The sequence below is a fragment of the Pangasianodon hypophthalmus genome, chromosome 9, assembly GCF_027358585.1.
Source record: "Pangasianodon hypophthalmus isolate fPanHyp1 chromosome 9, fPanHyp1.pri, whole genome shotgun sequence".
Classification (NCBI taxonomy): Eukaryota; Metazoa; Chordata; class Actinopteri; order Siluriformes; family Pangasiidae; genus Pangasianodon; species Pangasianodon hypophthalmus.
The window spans coordinates 14,481,309-14,507,977 of NC_069718.1; the positions used below are offsets into that span (position 1 = coordinate 14,481,309).

General features: G+C 39.8%; 1 protein-coding gene across 1 annotated transcript in view; it reads left to right on the plus strand.

Moving 5' to 3' along the window:
- The first annotated feature begins 3,067 nt into the window (after positions 1 to 3,067).
- The window catches only part of LOC128317026 (uncharacterized), a 64,045-nt gene continuing 40,443 nt past the window's right edge, over positions 3,068 to 26,669 (plus strand). Inside the window, exon 1 of the mRNA XM_053236576.1 lies at positions 3,068 to 3,421. The gene's annotated coding sequence lies outside the window, so the exon portion shown is untranslated. The remainder of the gene's footprint in view (positions 3,422 to 26,669) is intronic.

A 26,669-nucleotide genomic window follows, 5' to 3' on the forward strand; every position in this document is an offset into this window, starting at 1 on the left:
TAAAGCTTATTAGAAACTTAAAAGTGTTCTCACAGAAAAAGGTTTGGGGGCAGAACTAAGAACCTGGGAACATCTTCACCTGGAGAGCATTATTTGAAGACTCTATGTCCACAGCTACACTATATGAGACACTGGCATTTATTAGACTAATACATTTTATCTCATCTTTAGATCCAACCTGCATTACCTGTATTGACTGATGCTCCTTGTGCTGACTGAAGCCTCTTAATGAGGCTTGTTCAAATCTATTCAGTTATGCTATATAACTGCTTAACAACTTTTTTGTGTTTTGTTTAGATGCAGCATCTATTATTCTGTTATCAAATACTATTACTTAAATGAACTGTTGACTTTGAAGACATGAGTTACAGCTTTACTTTTAATACTCGACAATGTCCTGAATTACTGTGTTCTTTTTCTGGGAAAGATTTGTAATTTTTACCCATGCAGTAATTTTGCCATACTTAAAATGGCATGGCCAGAAAATATCCAGAATTTATGGAATAATGTAAGAATGTGACTATTTTGATTACTGAAATATGCTGTTTACAGTAAGACAAACTGTTCCAGGGATGTCACCAGCAATAACTCTTGAGACCATGAGAAAAAACATTTCCAGCCAGATAATCACATTACCATAAAGATAGTGCAAAGTATGTGAGTGTATAGAGCTATTGGTGTGAGTGTGTGAGATTGAAGTGAGAGACATTCAATGATTCTTAGGGTCATTCCCTTATTGGCCAAGACTACTAATTCCTTCAAAATCGAAACACTCTCCCAGGCTTTATTTATATTTCCTGGTCACTTTTATATCATTGTTTAGTTTGTTTATTATACCCTTGCTTGTGTGATAATATGAGTGAATAGGAGAGAAAGACACTACAAGCGATCAGATGTTTCTGTTATCTCTTGGATATGGAGTATAATGTGCATTTGGACTAGGATTGCGTTAAGGGATTCCATCCACAAAATTGCTCCTGATCGGGTTTCGCAGTTCTGGCTATAGCGTGGCACAGCATCTGCTGGTTTGTTTATGAGATCTAGGTCAAGTTTGTTTTCCCTTAAACTGATATTTCATCCAAACACAGCTAGCTGTGGTTTTTACTTCCAGTGAGCTTCATGAAGATTTTATATGGCAAGTAACTGCTTTGCCTTTCATTGCTTAAAATTGGTGGCCAAAAGGACATGGAGTATTTGTTGCGTGGTGTCTTTTTATCTAACTGCAAGATGTTCTTTTTAGCTAATGAAGCTGACATTTCCCAAAGTAGGTGTTGCTGGAGGTTTGCCATTTTTGCTGTTCAGTTATTCAGTTCCATTGGCAGTGGTTGTGGTTTAAAGTTCTTGATTCTAAGTCAACTCAGGGGCACAGCCCACAATACTCAACCAGGTCAATAACCTGGCTTTCTTGTCTGTGTGGAGTCTCCTAAATATTTTCACTTAAGCCAAAGTAATGCCTTCAAGGAAAAATTCAGTGAGACTTTACTGGACACAAGTGGAAGCCAGTCATTGTGATGCATTCCACACATTTTGGAAGGAAACTGTCATTTTGGAGAAAAGCCTGCCATATGCAGTGATGAAGGCCAATGCACTGGAAAAATTTTCTCCAGTAATCTTGTTATCTGTTTTGCTGTGTCTTTCAAATGCACGCTTCTAAAGTATTTTCCATGAATAATTGTCATCAAGAATATAAGGGGATTTGAAATGGTGCTGCAGCACAGAATTGTTTTATGGTCCATGAATATACAGTACGAACAGACTGTAAGGCCGTCTCAAAGCGTGGACGGAATCACTCAGGGCCTCACTCAGGGCTTTGTTGACTATATATCATACGTATTATAGCAAGAATGGATGTTTATAAGAAATTTTGGAATCATCAAAAAAAAAAAAAGCAGCACTTACTGAGAACTGTCATGAAATTTTTGTGAAATAAACTATTTTTTGTGGCACTAATGTTATTCAAATACGCTTTGCCAGACAGCAAATAAAACTTTGCTTCTTTAGCTAGGAAGAGGCTATGATGAGCGGTGAGGGAGGCATATATATCTTAAATGGAGGGGAAATACTTTTCCTGGCCACAGAAAGTGAAAATTATAAGCAAAAACATGATACACCTGCCAGAGAATTGGTGAGTATGATACCCCAGGTTCATTTTCCATTTATGCCTGGATTATAGACTATGTGTACATATAGACTATGTACTCTTGCAGAAGGGAATTCTTATTACATTGACTTATTTGAAATGTGAGCACCATTAGAGAAATAATCCCTTGTAAACAGCTACAGCAACTCAAGTCCTTAAGTATTTAAGAAATGTTTAATTTGCTGTTGTTTGTGCTTTTGTTATGTTTGGATTTATATAGCTTACTTGCATGCATGCATACATACACACACATGGCTCTGCACCACTTACAATACTACTTGAGTTTTTTACATTTTGAAGAGGCTGATAATACAGCAGTCTGGATGTAAAGTACCCAAAAACCACAAGAAAAAGAGCTTGCTTGCTCTGGAGCCTTCATTACTAAGCACGTTTTGGCAGCTGTAATTACAAAACTGTGGTATCGGATGTAGATATTGGTGCATTTTTATTAGTACAAGTAAATAAGCACAGAGTCAGACTGTTACTATATCAGTATCAATACATCCCTACTTAAAAGTGATAAAAGTTTCATAGATTTAGCATAATCTCTATAATGTGCTTCTCATGCTAATCATGAAAACATTGCCCATGCTATCATGAAAAAAAGGCTGAAAAAGAGGTGAAAAAAGAGAAGACTGAGTGAGTCAGTTAGTGAAGGTGAAGGGATGTTAATTAGTATGGTCATGAGGTGCTGACATCATAAGTAGTGTAGGAAAGAGGAAGAGAATTTTAGCAGCTCCTCTGGGAGTCATCACCTTTAATAAAATCCAGACAGGTGTGTGTTCCTCATACAGGTGCACAGCTGAGAGAGGGAGAGGGGTAGAGAGAGAAAGGGGGAGGAGGAGAGAGGGAGAGGTGGGGAGAGAGAAAAAGAGGACTGTAGGTAGGAGGTTGAAGGAAGGCATTTAAGTGGAGAGAGAAAGTGTTGAGCAGAAGGTGGGGAGAAGATACATACAGTTCTGGGAAATGGCTATGTCTCTTCACATGGCTGTACTATAGAAGGAAGGAAGAGTGTATATATAGAGTTCATAAACACTGGACTTCCATTTTTTTTTTTTTTACTTCACCAGAGTACTTTTTTTTGTTGCATTTAGACCTTTTTCTGGACTCCCCCTCTCCTCCTCCTTTCCCTCCCCCCTCCTTCTTTCAGCACTGGTGCGTAACAGGAGCCACACGATGAGTTGTGGATGAGAGGAGTCAGTTAGAAAGAGAGAAGGAAGGCAACACAACACATGCACACACACTCACGTCGGAACTTAGAGTGACCAAGCAGCGTGCAAGGTGAGAGTCTACACTTACTGCTTTGTGTGTGAATGTGCTTGCCAGAACATTAATACCAATGTATTCATTGATGACATCAGTTTAAAACTTCAGCTTTGTGAATGAGTACTGTTTTCAGATTGTCCACTGTTTTTTTTTTCTTGCTGGGTTATTGTATGTGCATGTGCATGAATTTAAGTTTGTGTGTGTGTGTATGTGTGTGTGTGTGTGTGTGTGTGTGTGTGTGTATGCGTGTATGTGTGTGTGTGCTCTTGCAAGTTCATATAGAGGCTTTATTGCTACACTTCTGGTAAAGTGTGTACGTCTTTAGTACTCTGTCATTAACCGTCAATGGCCACCATCATAAACATCGTGTGTGTTCTGCTGCACTTTTATAGTATTAGATGCTACATGTGTGTCTGTTTATCGGGCAGCATAAAAAAATTCCAGCATTCCAGAAGGCATCATATTTGTTGCCTTTAGGGAGGGAAGTAGAGGTTAAAAGATTTATTGTGAAATATTGCCATGATACTGTTGCTACTGGAAAGGCATCATTATAAGCAATGGAAAGTTTGAATGGTTGAATGATTTTATGCCCTTTTTCTACCTGGCATCTGGTTCCAACAGAGCAATACATGTCAGAGCAGTACAGGTCTTGTTATATGAGTTGAATTTATTGGCGTTGTCCTATAGGCGATTGCAAGGGAGATTTAAATTAGACTTTGGGAAGCTGAGAGACAGAGAGAATGAGGTTTATAGGAGAAGCAAATATAAAATGCTTTGCTGTTTCCTCACCACTAAACGTAATGGTCTATGATCCACATGAAGGCTCACCTGTAGTAAATTGCTGCTTAGGTCTGTGTCCTCCTGCTGCTGTAACTGTTGTCCAGTGCGGCATGTGTCAAAACCAGATGAATCATAGTCTGTTTCATTATGATCCCTGATTTAATGCTCTCAGATCATCTGAAAGCAGACCATCTCAGGTAAGTCATGACTTTAGGTCACTCTGAATGGACAGAGCAGATGCTGGAATTTCAGATATTTGTCACTGGCTCCCCGCCTTTCACCCGTCTCGCTTTCTCACTCTCTCCAGCTCTCCCTCCTCCTTCTGTCTCCCCTGTGGCTCTTTTCACCGGAGCATGCTCTGTCCTGTCGCTGCGCGCGCGCGTGTGTGTGTGTGTGTGAGCACCCCAGGACACTGAGTGGATCTGTTTGAATTCGGAAAATAAACTCTTGGCACTCTTATGCCAATGGTAAATCCTTTTTTTTTTCCAAAGGCAAACAAGTTGAAATGCTTTCCTCTGCAGGCCAACTATGTACCAACTGCTAGTAGATTTTTTTACCCACACTTGTCATGCTATTTGTGTGTGAACTTTCTGTGTCCATAGTTTTACATAGATACTGTCTACATGATGAAAAGAGAAAGAAGTGTGAAAACACAAACAGCATGCCACATCTGGACTAGTTTTGCCTGTACAGGTCTGTGGGTACTGCTCTCTGTTAGGTACATTAGACAGATTCGTTGTACGTGGAGTCATTTTCTGAGCAGTGGCTATGGTATACGCTTGAGCTGGAGGACATGTCTGTCTGCAAGGAGTTACTTATTGAAAAAGGTCATCTAGGTGTTTTTTACGATTATTTTTAACTTATACTTGTTTTGTCATCTTTTTTGATTTGTGTGAGTATAAAATAAATCTGGGCAGGTCTCGGGTGACAGGCACTCACACACATCACTGACACATGATAAACTGAACACAACAAATCAGATCTGTAGAGGGAATTATGCTTTATAGATCTCAGTGAGTTCATGGAATTTAATGATCTCCACTTTACGTTTGTGCGTACTTCACAATCTGTGTGTTTCACTCATTTTTAGTGTTACTTTTTTATGTGTGTGGCATCTGCTTCTAAGTTTCATACTGGCTAGTAAAACAATAATTATGTTATCATGTGAATTATATTTATAGGTTTTGTAATAAAGATACCACAACAAAACTGTAGTTGTGAGAATGAGACAATGGCTTTTATTGAGAGTTTTTAAAGCTAGTTACTTATAGTTTAGTGGTCCTAGAGTACCCCTGCACTGCATATTTTGTTGTTTTCTCTACTCTAACAGTGTGTGTCCACTTGCAAGTTTGACATGCAGCATCCTGTTCACTTCAGTGGAGAGCTATGTCACGTTTGTAATGGCATGCCAAAATAAACAAACCTTTAACTTAGCAGGATGCCTTTTAATAAACTTAACAGCAAAATACAAAGCTCATCAATTTGTTGTAGTATTTGAAATAACTAAACAACATCACAGAATTAAAACAATTTTAATGCTTGTTAGGTTACTTTGCTAATGCACTTGAGCAAACTAGTTACTCAGCAGAATGGCCAAAGCACATTCTGATTAAATAAAACAGTCACCCATGTTTACAGTTTATTCTTACAACAGACAGATTTCAAAATGTTACTTTCCCAACACGTTTAATATAGGTAGATTTTGGTTACTTTATTTCCTTAACCAAGGCCATAACCAAACCTGTAGAAATGTCATAGACATGCCCAGCAGTGGCAAGCAGAGAGACCCAGTGTAGTGACATGGAGCAGCAAAATTTCCAAGTGGAGACATACTGTAAGTGCACTCTCTGATATTTTTGAGCTCATTAACAGGCCTTTCATGAGTCAACTTCCTGAGCAGTACAACTTCAGAGTTGGGAACCACTGGTTTACACATCAGCTCAGACAGTTACAGAAAAGGTTTTATAAAGAAGTCACAGGCAGTAAGAGCAATATACAGAAGCATCAAATCAGTGGAGACCATACTGTGTGTAAACATGTCTTTGACAGACATGAGAGTGGAAGAGGGCAGGTATCACAGCCAGACCACAGTGCAGTCATGTGAGTAAGGAAAAAAAAATTAAGCAGATTGGTGGAGAGCTGAAAGGATGATCTGGAAATCTAGCCAAACTTTATATAGAATATAAAGGGAATAATGGATGGATGAAGAGAGAAAGAGTCTAGACATTACTACAAGATGGTCACTTACAACTCAGAAGCGATCAAAAACAGGTAGGCACTTTTACATAGACTTATGTATGTTCAAACATTTCAAATTAACATTGTTTCTAAATGAACATGATATGCACTATGTTAAGTTTACTGCTTTTCATTTTTATTTTTATGCCTGAAAAGGTGTTTTACAAGCATGAAGTGGAAGTGGACATGCAGAAAATAAAATCATAATGTAGGCTATAGAAATGAAATCTAAGGATGGATGTAAATCCTTTTATAGTCTCACAGTAATGCACTGAATCGAAAAAGGAATCAAATTGTGAGCTGCAAACACATAGCTGTATGAAACATTAGAAAATGTCTGTAACATCGGCAAGGGGAGCGTTGGGTACGTTGCAGGTGCTGGCTGAATGCTGTTTGTGCTTTGGCTGCATAATAGCTGAAGCTGGCTGAGTATGGTGCTAGATATTGCGTGGGAATGCAGAGTGCCGCAGGTTGTTTGCTCTTGTTTTCCTCCCTGATGGACACAGTTTTGAGACTCTGGGATGGACTACACCAAGCTCTCATCTACTAAATTACAGATAATCAGTAACATGTGGAAGGCAAGCCCAAATACTATGATAGCGCAGTGACCAAGTATCAAACAACACACACACACACACACACACACACACACACAGCACCTTAGTGTTTCCTTAGACACACAAGCAGATCTCTCAAACCCAGTGTCATACCCAGTCATGTTCCTTCCCAAACTCAGTCATTGTTTATGATTTACTAGGAAATATGTTTCTATTTGTGCTTTGGGAAAAAAGTTCTATTTTAAAAAATGCTTAATGTCAACATAGCGTTTTTGTTTTTCATGTGGTAAATATGTCATCTTTTATGTGTTTCTAAGAGCCTTCATCTTAAACCAGCACTAAGGCAGTCGGTCATAGAGTACACAAGTTTCATATTTCTGCAGTCATAATTGGCACATTGGACTTGTTTTTCTGGATGGAGCTTGCTTTGGACTCATCATGGAGCATCAGCCGAGATCAGAATCAAAATGTGTGTGTGTGTGTGTGTGTGTGTGTGTGTGTGTGTGTTTAGATCAAATGTCCCAATAATAGGACTATATGACGAATCCAGACCTTGTGAACCATTTTTACAAAACACTTAAGCAGTGATCATCCACATGTCCACGGAAGAGGACATGGTACGTGAAATAGTGATTAGCTTCCTGTAGCAGTTCATTTCCCATCCACCTCATCCAATTTTGCTTTGCAGCAAGTTCATCTAGTGCATCTAACTTTAACACTTGTATCAATCTTGGATGTGTAGGCCAACAGAGAACAGGAGCATGAGGCTGAGATCACGTAGTTATGTTAAAGGCCTTTGCCTTTTGTTTGAAGGCAGCAGTCTAGATTAAAAACACAAGAAGTAGAAGTGACAACCTCATTGGTGTTTTAATAATCTGAATGGGAAGCCCAGAAAATCAAGTTAATCATGAGCGCAAGCTGACTCTGAATATTTCCTTGCGTAAATATTGATGTAACTTTTGAACTTAAGTCACTGGTTCTGAATAAGACCCTTTGTGCTTGGCTGCTGCGCATACTTGCGAATTCTGTCTATATTCCTCATTTACCTTGTGCACCTTTGAGGTATTAACTTGGTATCTGTATATGTAACCCCTTGCATGAGTTTGGAGTCTGGACGGTTGGCAAAAATAAACAAAATAATAAGTATGCACACTTATATCCAAGTCTCCACATTAATTACACTGACAAGAAAATATCAATGTAAAATCTAGTGACTGTGTGTGTGTGTGTGTGTGTGTGTGTGTGTGCATGCATCACTACAGTTACAGTACAATCTGTTATGTGCATTGCACTTTTTAGCCATCTGAATGTGACATTATTATTCTTGGACGTAAACACCAGTTCTGTTACTTGTCCATTTCTAAGGCATCTGTCATGGCATGTTGCCGTAATAATCTCACTGGTGGCTGAAGCTGTATTAAAAATTTGAGCTTGGGTATGAGCCAGGGTACTGTGGCCAAATGCCTCAGACTTAGTTTCTCTGCATATGGTATAGACATTTGTGTATGATATGCAGAATGATATGTTATTTGTATGATAGAGATTGTGCTTGTGTGTGGCACTGCAAGTGTGCATTTATGGTGGGTTTGTGTAATGTGTGTTTGTGGGCTAATTTAGCCACTGTGGGCTGATAACCTGTGTTTATTTACCTTGTGCTTCAGGGTGGTGTGATAAAGAGTCCTCATCTGGTTTACTTCTTCCTCCAGACAGGCATTACTGTCTCCATACCTGGGGGAAGAGAAGAGAACAGAGAGGGAGGGAGAGGGGGAGGGAGGGACGACTGCTGGGCTCTCCGTTCACTCTCTAGGCACTTGACTTTACGTGTTTAAAGTTATTGCCTGGGGAACTGTCCAGCCTACCTCCTATATCAATAGTGTGCTTCTTATGATGGCAGTAAAACGAACCTCGCCCTGCACAGTGGGGAGAAGAGGGAGAAGGAGAGAGAGAAAGAGAGAGAGAGAGAGAGAGAGAGAGAGAGGAAGAAAGAAAAGAGTGCTACAGTTGACTGGCTCCAGACTCCATCCTCCGCTCTCACCCGAATTAGACGCCTTCCTGCTGAGATCATGTGGCAGAGTCGAGAGAATGTGGAACAGCATGGGCAACCACAAAAACCCAGGCCTCGGACACACTCACGCACACACACTCACACAAGTGGCACAAACACAGCTGTATATGTGTGTGCATGTGTGAGAAAGACAGGGAGAACAAACCATAAGATCACAACAGGGACAGATTGTCAACCTCTCTGACATTACAGTACACATCTACACATTTTTCACTGCTTCCACTTGGCCAGATCCATTATATAAAAGACCTTTAACATTAAGCATTATGTCCCAAATCATCCCAGAGTTTTTCCCTCAGAAACCTCAGAATGCCAATCAGTCAGCTAGGCTTAGGACATTGGGCTCAGGGTCACTGCAACTCTGAGCCCAATGTCCAGTTCTCAGCCAGATGACCAAGGAGTAAATCACTGTGTGTCTCCTGCTAAACAGCTCCAGCTCTGAGAGGTGCTGCAGTCTTTCGTGCACTTTCTACACCAGTGAGTTATGGAGAAATCTTTCCGTCCTTCTTTATGTTAACCATCTCTGTGCAGTTACACATAAACAACTTTAATATAACTATGGAAGATGTATGTACTGCTGCAGGTGGATTACAGTAGAACATCTTATGCACATACACAACTTTAGAGTTGGCTTACGTAAGAAAAAAATATATCTTGACAGTTGTAACAAGACTTCAATTTCAGATGATTGCATGTATAACAGGGTTGAATAGCTGATTTTCTAATTGCGATAGAACATTTATTTTAACAACTTTTTGTTTTAATGTTTTTATTGTAACATAATAACCCAACAAAATCAACTAACTAACAAAAACTGTCCCTGTTGTAACTGAAAATATATTTAAGCCTGCATATATTTTCTGCACAGTATTTGTATTGTAAAATGGTACACCAACAATATCAGAGTTGGTAATTACTCACATAATGATACAGTCATAATGTACAGTATTTACCTTAGAAAGACACGTTGTCAAGACGTATCCAAACGTACTGGAACAGCAAGGCCAATTCTTTTGTTTTTGCTATACGCTGAAGACATTTGGGTTTGAGATCAAAAGATGAATATGAGAGGATAGATCAGAACTTTTTCTACCATTTATTTCCTGATATTTACATCTAGATGTGTTAAACAACTTAGAACATGGCACCTTTTTTTTTAATCCACCCAAGTGATCAAAATATTGGAACATGTGACTGACAGGTGTCTCTTGTTGCCCAGGTGTGCCCTGTTAGATTGATTGTTTACGCAATTAATAGCTCTGAATGTCTACTCTTGGTTTCACCTGTGAAGACTGCATTTGTTTTTAAAAGGATAAACCAACATGACTAGAGAGCTGTTTGTGAGAGAAGAGCAAGCCATTTTGAAGCTGAGAAAAGAGGGAAAATCAATCAGAGCCATTGCACAAGCGTTGGGCTTAGCCAGTACAACAATTTGGAATGTCCTCAAAAAGAAAGAAACCACTGGTGTACCAACAACCAGACATTAAACGGGTCGGCCAAAGAAAACAACAGCAGTTGATGACAGAAATATTGTGAGAGCTGTGAAGAAAAACCCAAAAACAATAGTCAGTGACATCACCAACAACCTCCACAGGGCAGGGATGAAGGCATTGCAATCCACCATTCGAAAAAGACTTTGAGAGCAAAAATATAGAGGCCATATCACAAGATACAAACCACAAATCCACAGTAAGAATCGGAAGGCCAAATTGGAATTCGCAAAGAAATTCAGACATGAGCCACAAAAGTTGTGGAACCAAAATGAACCTCTACCACTAAAGTGATGGAAAGGCCAAAGTGTGGAGAAGGAAAGGATCTGCTCATGATCCAAAACATATGATCTCATCTGTCAAGCGCGGTGGAGGTTGTGTCATGGCTGCTTCTGGAACAGGCTCACTAATCTTTATTGATGGTGTAACTCATGATGGTAGCAGCAGAATGAATTCAGAAGTCTACAGAAACATTTTGTCTGCCAATTTACAGAGAAATGCATCCAATCTAATTGAGAGGAACTTCATCATGCAGCAAGACAATGACCCAAAACGCACTGCCAACACAACAAAGGAGCAGACCTTAACCCAATTGAGCATGCGTTTCAACTCCTGAAGAGGAGACTGAAGGGGGAAACCCCTCAAAACAAACAACAACTGAAAGAAGCTGTGGTACAAGCCTGGAAAAGCACCACAAAAGAAGAATGCAACAGTTGGGTGATGTCAGTGGGTGGTCGGCTTGAAGCAGTTATTGCAAGCAAGGGATATGCTTCCAATACTTTTGCTCACCTATAAATTGGGTATTCTTCCACCAAAGGTGCTGTGTTCTAAGTTGTTTAACACATGTAAATATCATAAAATGAAAGCTGACATTCTGATCTATCATCTTTTATTCATCTTATGATTTCAAACCCAAATGTCTTCAGTGTATAGCAAAAACAAAAGAATTGGCCTTGCTGTTCCAGTACTATGTTAAATACCTACAGTCAGAGGGAACTGTAGGTATTTAACATAAAGTCGGACAAATTCTCTGTTAAAGTTGATAAATAGTATCATTTTCTCCCGACAAGCCATAGTCAGCAGCCAGATGAATAGTACTCACTAGTTAAAGAGCTGTGTTTGGAAAAAGAGCTGTCATGCTGCAGTGAAAATGATGCTAAACAACACTGCTGTGCTCTCTGTAAACTCCCCTGAGCTCTGGACTTGGTTGTATTCCTGCAGCTTGTCAGGCCAGATGAGCACTGCATCACCCAGTGCTGAGTCCCCCTGGCAGCTCACCAAGTGTGTCACCCGACCACACATATATATATATACACACACACACACACACACACACACACACACAAACTTTGATTTGCATTCTCAGACATTGAGACTGAGTTAAATGAGTGATTATGGAGAGGAAACAGGACATGCAGCTGATGCTGTTTGGTGGGGATTTGTGTGTGCATGTCGGTTTATTGCCTGGATAAGTCCATGACCTCTCAGATGTAGCTGTTGATCACATTGTGTACTATCCCCCTGCTGATGCTTCATTATTTTGGTTTGATTGAAAGACAAGATGTTTGTAGTTTGTGCTCTAGCTCAGTCCAGCTGTTCAGACCTTCAAAAGGGGTATGTTGAAGAGAACATGAGGAAACTTAATCATTGTGGAAAAATAAAAGAGCTGGCTTAGACAGATAGCATTTGTTCTTCTCTTTGCGGGAGTACCTGTATTTACTGTATTTGGTCTGCTTGAGTTACACTCTGACTCAGAGGGAGGGGTGGTGGGTCGCTGAATGCAGTGGTAGCCCTTGCACATGCATGCACTCTAAAATGTCTGATGCTAAACATGAGTGCAACCTGACATTGTTTGGCCTCTCTTGAAAATATGCGTAGATTGGTATTACTTATTTTGAAGTGGTTTGTTTTCATCCAGTGGTGAGACTGGCATGTGATTGTTTCCATGCTGACATTTTGTTATAGCCAGATTGAAATATAGTTTTTGCAAAATGCAAGGCAGCTAAGAAAACCCATGAGATCTAATCTTTAACTTACATTCAACATAAAGAACAGTGCCTCCTATGCCTTATTAGAGAAACGCCACAAGAGAGTTGAGATAGATGGGTTGTTGGAGGTTAAATTTCATTTACATTTTTTATATCAAGGATATATCAAGTAGAATGTATTAATTATCACTGTTACAACCTACATTTCACCTTTTATTACTGTCAGTGTTGGTCAAGTTTCTTCTGGGGGACCAGAGCTACCCTTGGCTGCCCCATAATTTGAACAATGTGTGTAGACACATGTATGCACATGTAGGGATGTGTGCTTTTGTGTAAGAGTGTGCTCATATGACTGTGTGTGACTGTGCTTCTGCCTCTCCTCTCTCAGCATGTCTGATTAAATGTGAGCAGCAAAAAATGAGTCCATGAGTTCCATGCCTGTGTGTGTGTGTGTGTGTGTGTGTGTGTGTGTTTGCATGTATGTGTGTGTTTGACTGTGGCACTCAGGAGCTTAGATCCAGATGAATAGATGAAGAAGCAAATTGAAAAGCAAGGTGGTGACCTCTAATCTGCATAGCTTTGCAGAAACACTGTTGAAATTCGTCTCATTTAGCTGATGTCAAACGTGATCAGAATTAATGTTGGGGCAGGGGACTAGTTCTGAACCAACATGCAGAGGATCTTTGAGGTTTGTTGATGGCTTCAGCAAAGTGTTGAATGGTTGACTGGAAGGTTATTCAGTGTGTGCATGTGCTTGTGTGTTTGGAGTGTGCAGTGAACGGGCAGGACAAGACACTGACCGTTTAAAGGGTTCACAGCTGAGAGTGCTGATGGGAGTTGGAGGTTAGCAACGAAAGGTTTGAGTGATGAGTTGGATTGGGATCGAAACATGTGTGTTGGTTTGTGCTGAGGATGAGTGACGTGTGTTTTTGTTGGGGCAAAAGGAGTGTGGTGGTTTTGCAAAATCAGCACTGATATGCAAAAGAACAATGAGAGAAAGAGAAAACAAAAAAAGAAGAAGAAAGAGAAGAAGAGCATGATGCCACCATCTGCTTGCCACATGCAAGGCCTGCAGCACCTCAATAAATCTCAGATGCGCTCAGCAATGCAGGGTCACATTCCGCCAGGCTAGAACTGAGCTGGATACTGCCACCCAAACGTGGGGCTCAACTTCCATTCATATAGAGATAATGGGACATCAGTAGGACATTTAACTGCATGAAGAACAAATTACTAAAATCTGTGTTTAAGGGACAAATTGTGGCTTGGGTTAAATGTGTCATGAATATACTGTTTACAAACCGCTTCCAAATTTCTCTAAAAAAAAAAAAAAACCTTTTCAATACAAACCTTCCCCCATCATCATCCTCTGATTCACTACCACACTCTACGCCTGGCTAACAGCTCTTCAAGCTGTCACCTCTTGCTGCCTTTCACAGGTCAGGGTCAGAGAGGTCGGCAGAGAGCCGGTGGAGGAGAATGTGCAGATGATTTGGGATTTCCTGTAGTCTACACATGACCCAGAGTGGTTGTTATGGCGATCCTCTTGCTAACCCTTTTGTTTTGACAGTGCAGAATTAACACTGCTTGTTTCTTTTCTTCCCTCCTGGCTCATCACAGACAGCTCACATTGTCTGCCATTCATGTGGACTCTGACACTTTCCCTGCTGGCATGTGCGTAAAGAAATGTGCGGCCGTAACGATAACGTGACAGCAGACTCCTCCGAGCCCATCTGGGTTCCTGCACGGACTGCATGTGGCGTCTCAGGCAGAAGATCAAATCTCCAGTTCGCTGAAATGTGCAGCCTCTTGGTTTATGTGCCTGTTCTTTAGTAGATCAAATCAGTTAGTTTAAAGCTGACTCAGTGATATTTTTAATGAGAATACCTTTTGAATTATTTGGAAGAGTTCTCAAATTCTGGCAGCTGTCAATAAAATAACTGCTTGGAGGTAAAACTCTAGTCTCCGTGGCACCCCAGACTCAGGAGATGTGGATCACCAACATGCAGCTAATCAGTACAAGAAGATGGCTCTAGTTTCCTGTCACTCATGTTGCTGTTAAATCAGAAAGCTCCCCTTTAGGCATTCAAGTGCAGGCAGTGTGGGTGCAAGTGTTCTGGGGTTGTGGCTTTGAAGGAAACACTAAAGACAGGGACTATATTTGCTTGAAGTTCAAAACTGCTAGTGCAGTACATGTATAATATTGTCATACGCACATTATAAGCATTACAAATCCATTACAAGATCCATCTACTTCAGGTGATTTATATCTATGAGCAACAAGATGAAATACGAGGTTTACATTGTCTATTATTGTCTATTATCTTTTGTCTACAGTTTTCTACAGATTTCTTTATTGTCTAGTGTAAATCCTCTTAGAGATACATAAGAATCCCCCACTATTGATAGTTTATGTTAATCAACATCATGGATAATGTATGTTAGTGTCAATATTTTGGTGTCAGGTAGTACCTAATAAATATTATGGTCATAAAAATGCATTTCTAGAATATCTCGGGTTTTCCCTGTGTGCAGGCTTTCAAAGCATGAGATGTGTGAACTGTCATGGCAAAAGTGAACTGAATAACTGAATCTAGGCTTTCTATCTGTACTCTATACACAAATATAAATCAAACTACTGGTGGAATAACTATTTTGTTTCTTTTAAGTGATGCATTGATTATAGTAATTTCTGGATTTATGGTTTAAATACTTGATAGGTCTGACAAGTAAACCAAAATATGGAAACATTTATTTGTCTAGTTTGGGACAAATATTTGGAAACTTATAGCTTCCCTACAAGAGAGGCAGAAATGGCCATCAATTAAGGTTAGTTGGTTAGATAGCTATCCTTAAGATGTGGAGCCACTTATTCTAGGCTTGGGTTTGATTTCCTGGAAAATTTGATAAATCGAAATCATCTTGGTGAAATGGTAAAAAAAATGATATAATAACATGGTCGGCAGAGATGATTCACCACTAATTTCATGTTCCCTCTTAAAAGAAAAGTACACTGGGGTGCATTTTGCCCCACTTGAGTGGTGGATGAGAGCTTTCAGCCAATAGCATGGCCCAAATGTGACATCACTGCGCTGCTATGTGGTCAGTGAATAAAGGGGAAGGTTCCAGAAAAAGCACATGAAAAAATGGAGCTGATGGAGAACCAGCGAAAATTGTGTCTTATTATTGTTCATTTATCACGGCCAGAGAGCGGGACAGCCCGAGTTCTGGCCCGAAACTGTGCTGACTGAGCGGGAAGAGGGCGACACAGGCCAGTTAGCTCTCTATTAGAGATTCCGAAACACTGCAGTGCTGGAAAAGATTGAAAAACACACTGTGATCAGCAGTGCTGCCCGCAACCGTTAATGTGGCCTGCTGTTGGAGAGCCAGAGAGGCGGCACACTTCTTCCACTGAAGAGGAAGCGATTGGAAATGATGGTTGGAGTGATTAGCTTAGGGGATGTGGAGAGCTCAGACAGAAAACACAAAGACCATTAGCATAATTCAAAAGCACAAAGCTAATAATAATTCATAAACCTTTATGCCATTAACAACTATACCTAACACTATGAGAACAGTTTTAATGACATTAACTGAAGACAGATGCACATAAAAATAACAGTATGCTAATTCTGCTCTAACAATAAACCTGAAGCAAAGCATTCGATTCTCTTCACTCTTCTTCACTATGGTTATATGACTGTATAGTAGATCCATGGAGGTTTCTTGATTAGGAAGCCTAAAAATTAGGCTGGATCATGTTCTCAGATCCATGTACTAATATTTTTTTGCAATGTAAAGCACATAGAACACTGTGCCATGCTATCCTAGTCATGCAATCTATTTTGTCATATAAAGAGTAATAACTGAATAGGGTTTAAGAGCAATGCGTAACACCAAAGTTCATGACCGAGACATCACACTCTCAGATTTCTTGATCTTGGTAATGTAATGAGAGCATATGGGGTGTTCTGTCAAGTGTTTATTTCTCCTCTATCTCATTTTTTCTCTTTGTCTTACAGTTTCTCTCCCTCTTTCTTTCTTTCATCTTGTGCCAAAAAAGTCTTTGGACATATAAGGTGGTGTTGGGGGGTGGGGGTGGGGGTTCGACTCACATAAGGGAGAGAGAAAATCGAAAGAAAGCAGGATAATTTTTGGAGGAATATGGCTTGTATTAATGCAGAATATTGCTTTACCTCATCTGAACTAAGTTACACAATTGAACTTGGTGTCCTCAGTGCTTGGGCTGACAGCCACACTTGTCCCAGATGGGCAAGGATCTGCTGGTCCCTCATATCTGTCACTTTGGCAACAGCAGCACAGAACCTTGCATCGGAGAGCTCTAAAATTTTGCTGTGATTCCGTCTCTTTCTAAAAGATAAAAAAAATAAGCTGACAAATTATTTGGTTGTCGTCATTTAACATGGCCCATATCCACAGCACCAATGACATTTGTCAGATTCTACAGTGTTCTACAAAGGTTTATCTCCTTAGTCCAGCATTCTCCTTCTCTGAACTGTTCCCTATGAATCTGTCCTTGAATCAAAGACCTTGCAATAAACAGGCCATGCATTGATTGCAACGATTATGTGAATCAGTTTGTCTGTACTGAATTATAGGATATTATGGGGCTAAAAGCCAATCCAAAAGAAAGCAATGCTTGCACAAACCTCATAAATTGTCGACAGAATTCTGCTCGGAGTCCGGAGTTGTTTTGTATTTTAAACAATTTTACTGGTCTTCCTAACTTCAGCCACAAAGTATATTTAGCAGTGATATGAATGCTGCAGTTAGTAGTGAATCTTCACTGGAGCAGCACACATGCTTGGCAGGGACTGCATTGTAAGAGTGCAGTCATGTTAGTCTTAAGTAATTAATAGGCAATTTCAAATGATAACACAAACTAACCACACTACATAGAGCAATTTAGACCTGGTGATATGCATAAAAAGACTACAGCTACACCGGAAGTTAAAAGTGAGTTTTTTTATATCTTTCCATAACAGGCATCTGAGCACTTTACAAGACAGACAGCATCCATGATATATTTCTACCCATTACCTCTCATGAAAAACAAGCATAAATTACAGAGGTGTTACTGAGAGGCAGATGAGGAATTTGGGGCATGAATCATGACTCTTAAGGTTGGTTTGAAATTGAACTTTCTGTATCTCTTGTAGATATGAAGTGGAAGGGTGTCCTGTTTGTACATGTAGCAGAGAAAGTGGACTGAGATCCTCTCTTCTTGTGCCTGTGAAGATAAATGACTTTGCAGAAATGGAAAAATACACATGAAGACAAATGATCTTGAGTAAAGGCAGAGAATACATTTAATTGTGAATAACAGCACACAGTATCAGCTGTTATTTTGTGAGTGAAACATTTTTTTAGAACTCCCAGAGTATCTACTTAAGTAAAGACAATGGTTTCATTAAAATGAGATAAGCTACAATACAGGACTGTAGTAGGTCTGATTCAGAAGCAGAACTTCCTGCTTGCTTTCTGTCTGAGATACAGCTCTGACCTGTTCTGTCTGGCCGTAGCCATGGGAGAGGAGAGCGTACCACAGATGAGGGCACCTCAGGGCGGATGCACGTGGTTTTACATGCAGACTGGCATTATCTGTGTGTCTCTTGTCCCCAATCAAAGGAAGGGACACTAAATATACACCGTGAAGTCTTCCCAGGCTCCTATGGGCTCCAGCAGTGTAGCCACCACTTGGGCCTTTGGCCAATGACATTGCCTCCGACCTCTTCAGAAAGTATTTTAAGGTCAATTACAGGGTGCACTGACTTCTGATGGCCTACTGCATTTTAAAAGACCTTATATTAAAGGTTTATGTGGAAGTCTCAGACAGAGTTGCCTTCACTAAGCCATGGACCATTGTTACCGCATACCCACACACAGATCCACTGAAGACAGTGTGTGGGTGTGTGTGTTCATGAGCCTGTGCACATACCATATGAAGTTAAAGAAAGACAATGTGTCTGAGTTCACTTAGTCTAGCATATGGTTTGTATGTTGTGTTCATCTTGGCAAGTATGTACTTGGTGTATACTGTGAGATTTTTTCACAATCATTCTACTTAAATTGCACCAAACCAAACTGTGAGAATACATGCTGTCATGATATCCACTCAGTATATCTGTCTCTCCAGTGTAGCAATGCAAAACATGCAGATTATGATAGTCTCTCACCATCTCTACACCTACCAACACAGACCATTACAACCATAGTCAGTAATGGTTGCTCAAATGCAACTGCCAAATGCTCAAATGCAACTGCCAAATAAACTGTAGCATTTCTCAACTACTTGGTGCATTGATCTACTGGTGCACTGATCAAATTATTGCTGAATTCTAATCATTGATATCTAGCTATCAATCACATTCCTGCAGTTGAGATAGTTTCTAACATTTTCACACTAGCTTTGTTTGGGTATGTCCTATAACATTAACATTAGGTTTTAACTTCTTAACTTCAGTTTGCTCAGTCTGAAAACCACTGCTGACTTACTTCTTCACTTCTCATGTAACACAACAATGATGTTTTTCATCAGTAACTATGCCATGTCAGTATAGAGGAGGTGGAGCAACTTGTAGACTGCAGTCTGTACTGTATATTGATGTGGGCAAATCAAGAGATGATTGATGACTTTAGGAAGACCGCGATAATCATGCTCCACTGCACATAAACAGTCCCACTGCCAAACACATAAGAGCACCAAGCCCCTTGGCGTGCATGTTGCAGGGAACCCTCAACACAACCTCCATAGCCAAAAAAAAGCTCATCAGTGTCTTTTTGCCCCACACTCCCATCCTGGGAAGATGCATTTCTCTGTCATCAAGTATGACAGTTCCATCTCAGAGCTCGAGACTTTAGAGCAAATAGTGAAAATAGCACGCAGAACATCATCAGAACCTCTCCCTCCCCCCAACTGAAACCCCTTTCACAACCACTGCATGTACATAGCCACTAGCATTGTAGATCATCCCTCCCATTTCTTATATTTTTATTAGAAAGACTGTACAAGTAGATATGTGCATTAGGCTTGTTTGTACATGACGTTATATCTACTCCTATATCTGTAATTATTACATCTAGTCAAAAGCCAGATTACTGGTGTAATCTCTGCTCCACTCTTTCATCTTCTTTTTCACTCCATCTTTTTTTCTCTGTATGGTAAGGCCACACGCATCAGGAAAGTACCACATGCCGCAGTGTAGCAGCTGCAAAAAGTTAAAAATACTCTGCAACCTGCTCAATGGCCTCCTCCTACTCCTCTAAGCTCTCCAGTAAGAAGATGTTACAGCTGACTCCAGGTTTAGATTACATTGTGCCTTCCTTTGGCCTGGAGGATCTCAGGGAGGAGATCAGGTCTTTCAGATCATGGGGCAGTATTCACTTTTCTTCCCTTACTCTATGAAAAGCCATTTCAAATGTATCTTACTTTCAAATTAAGGTTTGACATTTAACATTAATCATGTGTATTAAAATGTGGATGGAAACATTCAGACGTTCATCAGACTGTCTATTAAACATCAGAGTTCATTCAAATCTGCATTGAAGTTGCATTAGATCCAGGTGCTTTGAGACTGACAGCTGTAACAGCTGCAATTCAAACTAGCATGTCTCTTGAGATTCTATACATTTAAAGCCTTTTTCCACTCTGAGAAATGAGAGCCTTGGCAAGCAGCTCTAGCAATATCTCACAATTTTACCACTGTTCCTATTTTAGTGAGCTGAGCCAACATTGGCACTACAAAAGTTAAATGAGATTAAACAGAAATGAGTCCAGTTCTCTTGAAGCTCTGAAACTGTGCACTTTAAGTCTAATCAGAGTACTGACACAGTTGAGTGGCTTTAAATCTCCCTTACACAACCCACCCACCGTCTCTTTTTTGCTTGCTGTCTCTTGGTGTACCCTTGGGTTGCAGTAAATAACAGAAGAATGCAGGTTGCTCTAATGTGAGGATGCCCATGAATAGGCTCTTTGAGAAGGATAATGTTTGCATTGCTTCTCCTGTTTTTTTCCCCTCTCTGGATCTCTCTCTCTCTCTCTCTCTCTCTCTCTCTCTCTCTCTCTTTATCTCTCTGTCTCTGTCTTTCTCTCACTTGTTTGTATAGTCTAATCTAATGTTTATATAAAATGATAGTGCTGAAGTCTAACATTAAAGGTACACACCGTGTAAACAAGGACAAGTAAGTAATTGCTGTACAGTGTGAATCACGACGTGTTCAGTCTTCCCTAGTAGGAAAGGTATCATTTCAGCCAGTTAGGCGTGGGCACTGGTGTGTGCTGGAGTTGTGCTACAGTCAGTCTCTTTAAATTATTGGCAGTATTCGTTAATGGGGATTCTCTGTGGATGTGCTGTTTTGTCTTCTCTGTGCCGCTGTGAACCTGGGAATGTCCTCACCGAGGACCATCACTGCGGAGAGAATAAACATCGCCCTGATGCTATGTCTACAGCAGGCCTCCCGGCTAGTGTTTGTCCTGGGTACAGTGACGAATAGCAGCCACTCAGCCCCTCAGTGCACTCAAATGGCACACCATGGTGCGATGGGCTATTCCAGTTAGCAGTAGACATAAAAGCTGGGATTCATGAAGAAAAGGCAAAGCCTGATACGGCCTGAAAAATGTATTTATACAGACAATATAATGTGTAATTTAACTTTAATAAACAATATTTGTCAACCATAAAATGTTTTCTTAATTAGAGCAATTATTTCTGTAAAACACTGGTTTTAAGATTATCAGCACCTCCACAAGTCATATTTTATGATGCCTGTCCTAGAGAAAATAGCAGCACTGAGCCTCTTCTTGTAATGTCTGACAAGGTTGCAGACGCTCACAGAAGTATCTTGGACCTTACACTATACACTTCAAGCTCTTTTATAGACTTAGATTAGCGTATATGCTGTAAACCTTGCAAACTATGATCTTTGGGTTTGTCTTTGCCTCCCACATCTGCCTCACTGTGTGGAGGGCTTTTTTAAAAAACTTTTTTATTATGGCCCTGATTAATGCTATTTTAACTGCCTTTGTATTTTTTTAAATCCATGAACTGATTTGTGCAGGTCAACAACCATCAGTCTCTTTTGTGTTGAAAGTACTTTGATTTCCCCCAAAAGGATTTCAATTGTGCACAATCTTATATATGGCCAAAGGCAGTTTCAGATGTCTGAGAGCAATCAAAAATCATTTTTATGAATTAAATTTTTTTCAAAGATGATTGAAACAGTTTGCATTTGTTTTAAAAGTTCTATAAGGGGTAATAAACTCATGTTTCTGAGTTCTCATGGGTATTTTTTCTTCTGTATGTTGTCTGTCTGTCTGCCTGTCTGTCTTTGTCATGTCTGTTTTATCAATGATCAATTCAGGTAGCTTTGCTGTATTGGGGAAGGTATTGAGGTATTGGTACAAACACAGCTCTAAGTTAAATTCTGAAACATACCCAAAACAGTAACACTAATAGGGATGTGGTTGGTCTGGTTTATGTCTCTTTCTCTCTATTTTCCTCTCGTTCCAGTTCTTTCCTCTTCTCCCATAAGTTTACAGGTTCCCAGACTCTGTCCAAACCTTGTGCTATAAAATGCACTCTTAACTACGTACACAGTCATTTCCACAAATGCAAACATGTTCATTCGCGCACACACACACACATCTCCAACCTAAGACCTGACCTGAATGTCAGATAAAACTTGGGGAATTTGTGCCCTACAGGTTTTATTTGTCACCCCATGCTGTCAGCGTGTCATATATTTGCCCCACTGTGCCAACATCTTTAATTTGGTGTGGATTTATTTTATGACTCTACACACATATACATACTCACTGCCAGCATCAACATGGCCCGGAACAACCTGACCCTCTCAGTGCACACACACATGCAGTCGTTTCCCTGGTGACAGCCAGCTAAACCTAGCCAGCAGGCCGCAGTAAATGCTATAGAGAACACGTGGTATTCTCCTACTGGCACAGGTGGCTCCTGGCTGAATGGCCACTGAATAATCTGTGCAATGAAGCCCATTATGACAGATAATCTCCCACATCACTTTTTATGGCATGGATGACATGTTTGGTAGGTGACACTATCCTGTGGCTACAACGCTTCTTTCAGCTAGATCATGTAAAACCTTGGGCCAGTCGCTGTGTAAATAAGTCTTCACTTATTTGTCTTTAACATTTTCTCAGTTTACTTGTATATAAATTCTACCTGAAGACAACCATCTAATCTTTTTCAAATTGCTCCTTGGGCAATGCCACATATCTGAGAGCAGAGTGTATATTCTGTATACATTAAGGGTACAGCCACTGGGAGTGCACAGGCTAGTGCACAGTCTAGTGCACTCCCAGTGGTGGTCTCAAGCCCAGATAAATGGGGAGGGTTGCTTCAGGAACGGCATCCGGCGTAAAATCTGTGCCAAATCAGTATGCAGACAAGGGAAAGTGATCTGTGGCGACCCCTAACAGAAAGAACAACAACAATTCATATTTAGATTTAAACTGGAATTGGGCATGGTCAATCCCTGAAAAGTTCTTCTTTTTTTTTTCACTTTATTGAGGACTCTGCCACTTTCATTCTGTCATTTTCATTCACAAATTAAAACAGCAAATAGCAATTTGCAGAACATAACTTTGTTCATCTCCTCAACAAAACGTCCAGTGGACAAGTTAATAAACACTATTTGGCCAAAAGTTTTGTAGACATCACACCTGACCATCACATTCATATGTGCTTGTTGAACATCCCATTCCAGAATTAGTTCCCCCTTTGCTGTTACAACAACCTCCACTCTTGTGGAAAGGCTTTCTACAAGATTTTGGAGTGTGGCTGTGGGGATTTGTGTTCATTCAGCCACAAAAGCATTAGTAAGGTCAGGCACTGATGTTGGGTGAGGAGGCCTGGGGCGTAGTCAATGTTCCAGTTCATCCCAGATGTGTTCAGTGGAGCTGAGGTCAGGGCTCTGTGCAGGACGCTCAAGATCTTCCACTCCAACCTTGGCAAGCTATGTCTTCATGGAGCTCATTTACTGCACAAGGGTATTGTCATGCTGGAACATGTTTGGGCCTCTTAGGGAAATCTTAATGCTACAGCATACAAAGACATCATTTACAGTTGTGTGCTTTCAACTTGTGGCAACAGTTTGGGGAAGAACCACATATGCATGTGATGGTGAGGTGTCCACATACTTTTGGCCATATAGTGTATTTTATTAGTTAAATGATTATTTTTTGGATCTGATGTGCCCGATATACACCACTGTTAACTTGTTTCCTTTGTCCAGTGCTAACCTTTTGGGCTAATTTCAGGTCTTTGTGTGTTTTTTGTGTTGTAGTTGGGGTGGGAATTTTGCCAAAACCTGGCAACCCTGCCCAAGAGCTTCATACTCACGCCTTTCAAGCTCCACATGAAAGTAAAAGCCTTGTGTGAATTTTTGTTTGTTTGTTTGTTTCATCCTGCAGTATCCCAGTCCTGATGCACATGTCTAGTCTCAGCATGAAGCTTTCTGGCAAACTTTCTAAAAAAAAAAAGAAAGAAAGAAAGAAAAACAGTAGTGCACCTCTTATTTGTATCTGTATTCATTTAGAACACATTATCTGTTCAATCCAAATAATGTATTCATTATTTGGTCCACAGCAAAGGTTCACAATTGTGTGGTGGAATTCTGATTAACATGGAAAGAAGCAGACCATGCTTTTTCACACTCTTGGACACAGATGGCTGTAGCAACTTTCAGATTCAAACAAATTAATTTTTTTTTTTTTTTGTGTCATTAATGTCATTACTAAAGAATCAATGCTGGAAATCTGCTTTAGATTTACATTGCTTTAGATGGTATTGTTTGCCATTTGACCATTAAAGGGTAAGATCAGACACTAACAAAATATGTATTAAAAAAAAAAGTTCAGGTTTAACTAGCTATTTTCATGTATGTATGTATTATATTATTCTCAGCATTTTTGTATTACTGCAGTATGAGGTGTATTGCGGATTTAGTTAGTCTTATATAATGCTTCTCACACCACTTAGTCTTTCAACTTAAATTTGAGCAGCCAATCACTCAAATGTGTTTTTTTTAAAGTAATCAACATACATGTACATGATATTTTTCTATCTGATCTTTACTGTGTATTTCTAGAAACCCTGGGGACTTCTGTGGTGGGTCCTGTTACTAAAAATCTGATATATAATGCTGTCTGTCCAATCAGAGGCTCTTTTGATCTGAAATCAAGAAAATGCCTGAAATCTATATGTACAGTTAGATGCGGTTAGATAGAGTGTCATGCAAGTGTATTTTTAGAGAAATAGAGAAAGCTCACTTTCCATTCATAATAGACCTTTAATGTGAATGTTTATTGGTAAGGCAGATAAAATAGAAACTAAAACATATGCTAAAGCATTTTGTTTATTATTGTGACCAGTGTCAGAATTTCCTTTGAAGTCTTTCTGAATCCTTTCTGATGCTTCAGCACATTGGCCAAATACAGGGTGTCCCAAAACTCTCTATACATAGGGGAAATTAACACATCTTTTTAAAGTATTTTTCATACTTAGTTTATATATATATATATATATATATATATATATATATATATATATATATATTTTTTTTTTTTTTTTCAGATAGCCAATTCCTTTGACAAAAGAAGAATGTATTGAAATCATTCTCATTGCTGGATCGGGAAGCTGTCGCAAGGTTGCGATGGACTCCAGCAGGAAACATGGCAAGCACATCACACAAGACGCTGTTGCCAAACTTATTAACAAATTCAAAAAGATTGGAAGTGTTGTGGACCAACCGAGAAGTGGATGTCCACGAACATCCACTGATGAAGGCACAACCAGCGTGGTGCTGGCGTACATAGTCCCCTATGTATGGAGACTTTGGGACACTCTTTTTTTAATTTTCTTTTTTAAGGTTCTGAAATGTTCAGACAGCTCATTAGATCCCCTAGTGGTTGAAATAGGTATCGCCCTGGAATCTCAGCACTGTAAAATACTTTCCCTGCCTTTGTCCATGAGCTTTCAGTGACAGTCTCATATAATCACACTGTTTTCTTCAAGCTCTTTCTCCACTCACTGTTTTGGATGTATTTATCGGCTATGTTATCACAGCAAAATGAAATTACACCCCTGGAGCTTGTGGATGACTGTGGGATTCAAATCATGAGACCGCATTTAAGATGGTGTGTTTTTCTCTGGCTTGAAGAGATTATCATCCTTAAACAATAAAGAGGGCAGCGATTAAAGGATTCTTTTCTCCTTTCTTTCTTTCTTTCTTTCCTAAGTCCAGGCGTGTGTCTTTCCTTTCAGCACGTGTGGAATGGAGGCTGATGATGATGACAGTCTGGAACTGTAAATGCTCTTTTTGTGGTGCTGTGTTAATTTGACACCATTATGCCATTAAGACTTTGTGTCTGTGAGGAGGTGTTAATGAGCTGGTGCAGGGGCCTCCACTGAACCATAATGCTCTTTGTATATTTGCTCATTTGCAAGCCATGCATACTTCTTCTCTCATCCCTGTCTCATCGTCGTCCTTGCACTTTTTTCACTTTCCTATCAATTTCTGCCTTGCCAGAGTAGTTCAATTCATGTTTTTTTCCTAACAATCGTATGGACGCATTCTCTAATTTCCCAATTAATACATTACTCAGTGAACATATTCAGATTATTAGCAAACATAGTACATTTCCCAGCCGGTGTGTTTTTATCATTAATCCTAATTTGAAAAAGTATTATTAGTATTTTCTGGTACAAACACTACATATAGAGTTCCAATAACAAAATATAAACAAAAGAAAATAAAAGAAAATCATTTACTTACAATTCCATGCGGCTCCTTTAAAAGTCTTTCTAGTGAAGCATTAACTGCCTTGCATTACATACTCTCAGTCATTTTCTCTGGCTGTACGACAGTAAAATGTCTTCTCTGTACAGTAGTTAATTGTTCAGGGTTATGCAAACACACATGGTGTGTGAGGGAGAGTTTGGGGAGAACAAAAAGAGATCAGTGCTTGGGTGAAGCAGTGCTTTAATTTTAGCCCTCATTTACATACCATGAAAGCAATGTGTATGAAGCTAAATCACAAAGAAATGACTGCAGCTTTAAAACAGGCAGGTAATGAACTTCAGAGCATTT